The sequence below is a fragment of the Nicotiana attenuata genome, unplaced genomic scaffold, assembly GCF_001879085.1.
Source record: "Nicotiana attenuata strain UT unplaced genomic scaffold, NIATTr2, whole genome shotgun sequence".
Lineage (NCBI taxonomy): Eukaryota > Viridiplantae > Streptophyta > Magnoliopsida > Solanales > Solanaceae > Nicotiana > Nicotiana attenuata.
The window spans coordinates 77,623-83,969 of record NW_017672768.1 but is presented as its reverse complement, the minus strand read 5'-3'; the positions used below and the strand labels follow the sequence as shown (position 1 = coordinate 83,969).

Genomic DNA, 6,347 nt, shown 5'->3' with positions numbered 1-6,347 from the left:
AGATTTGATACATTTTGGGGAGTATGATATACCATTGCTCGATTCCACTCACTCTATACCTCTCGGTAGTTCGCTTTTGCCCGAATTGGCTTCTCAAGCCCAATTGGGTATGCAAATTTTCACAAGCAATTAAGGTTCAAGTCGGGTATTACGATCTCTCGGCTTAACCCTTTAATTGGGACTATCAATTCTCTTGAGTACACCCCAATTCCTTGTTGGACAAATTTTAGAGACTTAGGCTCTCTTTCTCAAGAAGAGCAAAAGTCAACTAAACACAAACTAGTGTTTGCAACCACTAATTTAGCAATAAAACATGAAATTAGCCCAATTATCAAACACCCATAGTCAACCACGCCCTAAAATACAAGACCCATCAATTACCCACACTAGGGTTGAGCTACAACCCTAGCTGATGGGTCTAGCTACTCATAATTAGAGACAAAAACAAAGAAATAGATGAAGAAAAACTCATATTAATTAATTGCTAAATTAAACGTGAAGATTCAATGTTTAAACACAGCTCAAATTTCTCAAAACAGCTAAAATATTCGAACCCACGAGCGCAACCTTCAGTACTAACTATATGCTTAACCTAAAAATGGAAAAGAAGCTATTTATACTAAGCTGACAAATCTGGACAAAAAACCCCATGCGGGGTTAGTGCGGACCGCACAAATCACGTGTGGCCGCACTAGGGCTCTAACTTGACAAAACTGCTCTCTGAACTTGGGCAATGCGGACCACACAGAATCGAGTGCGGCCGCGGTGGCTTCTAGTGCGGTCCGCATGAAATGGAGTGCGGACCGCATTGGTCTTCAACCCTGGATTTTGAAACTCTCTGAATCTTCTCTCTGTGGACCCTACACTAGAAGCCACCGCGGCCGCACTCGATTCTGTGCCCAGCCTATTCTCTCCCTAAATTGCCTTCTCACCGGGGAGCTAACGGTTTTGGCTATCTATCTAAATAGCTTTGTGTTTTGTTCTTCTTTCCTTCTTTGTTACTAATTTGTGTGTGTCACAAATTCAGGTACAAAATGGCATTAAATGTTAATGACCCTCTTAGAAACGTGATTATGGGGGAGGAGGTTGATGATAATGGAGAGGATGAGGTGCCTCTTGTACCTCAAGGACAACGTAGAGGCCGCCAAGCCAATGCAAATGAGAACGTCCCAAACCCTCCTCCGCCACCTCCAAGAGTGGCCCCTAGAGTTCTTCCCAACCAAGTCTATACAAGTGCAATTGTTCCGCCCCGGATACGGGCGGGCAATTTTCAAATAACAAATGTGATGCCGACATTGTTGGAGCAGCATGGGTACTTCACGGGCGCGGCCACTCAAAATGCTTAAAAACATCTCAAGGGGTTTGTGGATACCTGTTGGGAGAGCAAGCAAACCTATGTGTCCGAGGATGCACTTCGATTTAGGCTTTTTCCATTTTCACTTATAGGGAAGGCATTGGATTGGCTTGAGCGACTTCCCAACCATTCCATCACAACTTGGGATGAGTTGGCGGATAAGTTCATTGCCAAAATTTTCTAACCGTGGCATATGGTAGCAATACGGGATGAGATCTTAGCCTTCAAGCAGGAGCCCACCGAACCATTGCATGAGATTTGGGAGCGATATAGAACTATGATGAATGAATGCCCCAACAATGATATGACCGGGGCTATGACACAACAGACCTTCTATCGGGGCATCAATACAACGAATCAGTGCATAGTGAATCAATTGGATGGGGGAAATTTCATGAAGCTGCCTTCTGATGAAGCTTGTGCTATTCTTGACGAAATGGCTGACACATCCTCCGCTTGGCAAAGTAGAGCCAATGTGCCACACGGTGACCCCACGGTCACTCATTTGCACAAAGAACTACATGACAATGGACAACATAGATTTTATGCTTTCTTAACTTCTCATCTTTGGTATGTATATAATTTTGGTACTTCATTACATTTTTCGTACTTTTCACTTTGGGTCTGTATATAAAAGTTATGTTGCATTGTAGATATTCATCCCCGTATTGTATATTCGATTAAAAAACCCCTCTTGTACATATTCATTCTACTTTCCGCATTTTTCTTTTCCGTAGCTTCTTAGTTATGTTCGTAGCTTCTTGTTTTTAATGTTTGCAATAAGCCTTTGGTTTTCTTATTGCCACGGTTCTTTCCAAAGGTGGAATTTGTGTGAACCGGGTGGCTCTTCCCAATGATAGATGGCGTGACAACCTTCTTAACGGTTTGAGTCCGTTTTTCTTTTTGCTTTTAGCAGTTAGTGGCTAAGGGTGCCTCAAGCAAAGCTTCACTTGGGCCTAGCACATTTGCCTTTGATCTCATGGTCAAAAACAAATCGTTGTGTTTAGGATGGTGAAAGTTGTGACCTTGAGACTCTTGCGTTGACCGATAATCATCAAGTGGTTTTCAGGACCATTATGTACTCAAATCTTATCTAAGGTCGTTGTGGGCCCCCGACTCCGTGTTTTAAGCAATCCCATAGCTTGTATGGTGAGAAATTGCATTGCAAGTCCAAGTCCCGAGCCATTGGTCTAGAACTTGCCCTGAATGTTTGTTGAGGCAAAATACTAAGTGAATTTTGACTTGAGACATGATTATAGGCTCTCCTTGATCCAAATGATAAATTGAACACTTCCATAGCTTACCAAAGATAAAATCCCTAGTCAACCCTTTTGAGCCTTAAACCTTTTTCCTTCAAGAACCATGATACAAGCCTTTACCCGTTCTAAAAGATACCCTCTCTTAGCACTCGATCTTTCCTTAGCACATGGAAAAAGTATAAGTTTGGGGGGAGAGACGAGGATTGCAACAAAGTGGTAAAAAGGTACAAAATGAAGAAAAGGAAAGGCAACGAAAAAGATAGAAAAGCAAAAATACAAAAAGAATACTCAATGTGGAAATGAATAAAAGGGATTCAAGAAAAGCAAAGAATGAAAGGTGTGAAAAATTGAAAAAGGAGAAAAGATTAGAAATGTATAAGAAAGAGTGACAGTGTGTCTCTCTAACCCCTTGAAAGAAGTGAAAAGACTCAAAAAGTCAAGTGAATTTGTGCCATAATGAAACAAAAGAAGTGCTTAAGGGAAGATGGAACCTACTTAGACTAAACATTTCCTACCCAGAACCAAAAGCCTTCACCAGGACTCCACAAAAGCCCTATATGATCTCTAGTGGAATGAAGCTTATATTAGTGGTGACTCACATAAGGGGCAATTGTCGTTGTAGTATAGTGGTGAGTATTCCCGCCTGTCACGCGGGTGACCCGGGTTCGATCCCCGGCAACGACGCCAAAACTTGATCGCAGCCAACCCTACACTACTGTTAAGTAGCGAGAGAGGTCGAAGCAGCTTTTACCCGATTTAGGGTCGGGATCGATTTCCATAGGGAGCTAGATATTGGAGTTGGTTGTCTATCTAAGGTGGAGTTGTGTATTTACTCCAAATTGCACTTCTACCCATTTTTGGTTTTAATTATGATTCTAATTTTATAAACTACAATGCTCAATTAAACTACTATAAGCTAGGATTAAACTATTGCGAGTTGTTCAAATGATTAAAAGGCACTAGGGTAGTGACTTTTGCCTAGGTGGTCAATTGACGGATTCTTGAGTCTAAAGCTAGATTGACGCATTTGGGGAGTATGATATAACCGTTGCTCGATTCTACTCACTCTATACCTCTCGGTAGTTCGAGTGATTTTGCCCGAATTGGCTTTCTCAAGGCCAATTGGGTATGCAAATTTGCACAAGCAATTAAGGTTCAAGCCGGGTATTACGATCTCTCGGTTTAACCCTTTGATTGGGGCTATCAATTCTCTTGAGTACGCCCTAATTCCTTGTTGGACTAATTTTAGAGACTTAGGCTCTCTTTCTCAAGAAGAGCAAAAGTCAACTAAACACAAACTAGTGTTTGCAACCACTAATTTAGCAATAAAACATGAAATTAGCCCAATTATCAAACACCCATAGTCAATCAAGCCCTAAAATACAAGACTCATCAATTACCCACACTAGGGTTGAGCCACAACCCTAGCTGATGGGTCTAGCTACTCATAATTAGAGACAAAACAAAGAAATAGATGAAGAAAAACTCATCTTAATTAATTGCTAAATTAAACTTGAAGATTCAATGTTGAAACACAGCTAAAATTTCTCAAAACAGCTAAAATATTCGAACCCATAAGCGCAGCCTTTAGTACTAACTATCTGCTCAACCTAAAAATGGAAAAGAAGCTATTTATACTAAGCTCACAAATCTAGAAAAAAATACCCCTGCGGGGTTAGTGCGGACCGCACAAAATCACGTGCGGCCGCACTAGGGCTCTGACTTGAAAAACCTGCTCTCTGAACTTGGGCAATGCGGACCGCGCAGAATCGAGTGCGGCCACGGTGGCTTCTAGTGTGGTCCGCATGAAATGGAGTGCGGACCGCATTGGTCTTCAACCCTGGAGTTGGCAACTCTCTGCGGACCGCACTAAATCTCGTGCGGCCGCATTGATCCTAGTTCGGACCGCACAAAATCTCGTGCGGTCGTATTGCCTTTTAGCCTGAATGTCAGCCTCTCTGAATCTCACTTGTGCGGACCGCACAAAATGGTGTGCGGCCGCACTGGCCCTGTTTTGCCTGAGCTTTGTCTTTGTCTTCGTACTTGTGCAAGTTTCACTCCTTTTTGAGCTGATCTTTGACACCTTGTCACCTTGTTGATCAAACCTTCAATCAAGCAACACTTGTGAGCCTTTTGGGACTATTTTGTATACATTTCTAATCAAAACTTGAGCATGAAGGAGTGTAAAATGCATCATATTCCCTAGTTATCAGTAACTGGGGCAAAATATTGAGAAGGATTCTCAAAATTCCAGAGCACGTCCAACAAACTTTTTCACGTGCAGAACGGCCGAAGAATCACTTACTAAACTGGGGCATAATTTGAGGAGGACCCTCAAAATTCTAACGCAAAGAAAGCCGCAATGTCTCTAAAAGTGTTGCAATAGTTAGTCCATCTAATTTACTTGATATTATACACAACTATGTTTTCTAAAATGACTCTATTTCATCAAATTAGTGCATATTTTTTGAATACTTTATTTCTATGGTAGTCAGGTGTTACCCAGGGCAACTCAAAGAGGATTTCTAGAGCGAACCATAGCAAAACAAGCAGACAAAGGCACGAACCAACCTCCCCTACAAAACTCACGATTTTCCTTTGGATGCAGGCACAATGAACATGACAGGAGCATTCGCAAGTATACACATACCAAAATCACTATCTTCATAATGGAGAGGCCGCCAAACGCAAATATATCCCCAGCTAAGAAATATTCTGCTCCTATTCACTATTCGTCCATTTGCATGAGACTTAGCTCTGTCTCGATCCTTGAATGAGGCTAAGCGCTGCCTCCCTATTTGCATAAGGCTAAGCATTGCCTTCTCTCTTTGCATGAGACTAAGCTCTGTCTCAATTCTTGTATGAGGCTAAGCCCTGCCTCCCTATTTGCATAAGACTAAGCATTTCCTTCTCTCTTTGCATGAGACTAAGCTCTGTCTCGATCCTTGCATAAGGCTAAGCCCTGCCTCCCTACTTGCATAAGGCTAAGCATTGCCTTCTCTTTGCATGAGGCTAAGCCTTGCCTCCATATTTACATAAGGCTAAGCATTGCCTTCTCTTTGTATGAGACTAAGCTCTGACTCAATTCTTGCATGAGGCTAAGCCTAGCCGCCTTATTTGCATAAGGCTAAGCATTGCCTTCTCTTTGCACGAGACTAAGCCCTATCTAAATTCTTGCACGAGGCTAAGCCCTGCCTCCCTACCTGCATAAGGCTAAGCATTGCTTTCTCTTTGCATGAGACTAAGCCCTGTCCCAATTCTTGCATGAGGCTAAGCCCTGCCTCCCTACTTGCATAAGGCTAAGCATTGCCTTCTCTTTGCATGAGACTAAGCCCTGCCTCCATATTTACATAAGGCTAAGCATTGCCTTCTCTTTGTATGAGACTAAGCTCTGACTCAATTCTTGCATGAGGCTAAGCCTAGCCGCCTTATTTGCATAAGGCTAAGCATTGCCTTCTCTTTGCACGAGACTAAGCCCTATCTAAATTCTTGCACGAGGCTAAGCCCTGCCTCCCTACCTGCATAAGGCTAAGCATTGCTTTCTCTTTGCATGAGACTAAGCCCTGTCCCAATTCTTGCATGAGGCTAAGCCCTGCCTCCCTACTTGCATAAGGCTAAGCATTGCCTTCTCTTTGCATGAGGCTAAGCCCTGCCTCCATATTTGCATAAGGCTAAGCATTGCCTTCTCTTTGCATGAGACTAAGCCCTGTCTCAAATCTTGCATGAGGCTAAGC

General features: G+C 42.6%; 1 non-coding gene across 1 annotated transcript; it reads left to right on the top strand.

The window, feature by feature from the left end:
• The first annotated feature begins 3,225 nt into the window (after positions 1–3,225).
• Positions 3,226–3,297, top strand: TRNAD-GUC. The gene has a single exon. It is a non-coding gene; the product is annotated as a tRNA-Asp (tRNA).
• The last annotated feature ends 3,050 nt before the right edge of the window (positions 3,298–6,347 follow it).